Source organism: Nematolebias whitei, chromosome 2 (genome assembly GCF_014905685.2).
Source record: "Nematolebias whitei isolate Nwh7 chromosome 2, NemWhi1, whole genome shotgun sequence".
In the NCBI taxonomy this organism is placed as follows: Eukaryota; Metazoa; Chordata; class Actinopteri; order Cyprinodontiformes; family Rivulidae; genus Nematolebias; species Nematolebias whitei.
In genome coordinates, this window is record NC_056499.1 from 2,689,868 (window position 1) to 2,690,578 (window position 711).

The following is a 711-nucleotide window of genomic DNA, read 5'->3' on the forward strand; positions in this document are numbered from 1 at the left end:
ACACACACACACACACACACACACACACACAAAGTTTTTTAATTTGGGTTCTGGGTTTTAAAAAATATATTTATTTATTTTTTCCATTGGTGGGCCGGACTGAAGTGTCCCGTGGGCCACCATTTGAAGAGCCCCGGTTTACGCCATTGAGCTGATATTTCAGATTGCAGCAATCAAAGGAGAAAGTGCCGCTAACGGCACCACGCCGCTAACAGCACCACGCCTCTAACAGCACCACGCCTCTAACAGCACCACGCCTCTAACAGCACCACGTCGCTAACAGCACCACGCCTCTAACAGCACCACGCCGCTAACAGCACCACGCCTCTAACAGCACCACGCCTCTAACAGCACCACGCCTCTAACAGCACCACGCCTCTAACAGGACCACGCCGCTAACAGCACCACGTTGTTAACAGCACCACGTTGTTAACAGCACCACGCCTCTAACAGGACCACACCGCTAACAGCACCATGCCTCTAACAGGACCACACCGCTAACAGCACCACGCCTCTAACAGCACCACGCCTCTAACAGCACCACGCCGCTAACAGCACCACGCCTCTAACAGCACCACGCCTCTAACAGTACCACGCCTCTAACAGCACCACGCCTCTAACAGCACCACGCCGCTAACAGGACCACGCCGCTAATGGCACCACACCGCTAACAGCACCACGCCGCTAACAGGACCACGCCGCTAACAGCAC

General features: G+C 54.7%; 1 protein-coding gene across 1 annotated transcript in view; it reads left to right on the plus strand.

Moving 5' to 3' along the window:
* The window catches only part of ext2 (exostosin glycosyltransferase 2), a 23,509-nt gene that overhangs the window by 18,103 nt on the left and 4,695 nt on the right, over positions 1-711 (plus strand). The gene's annotated exons all lie outside the window — the stretch shown is intronic.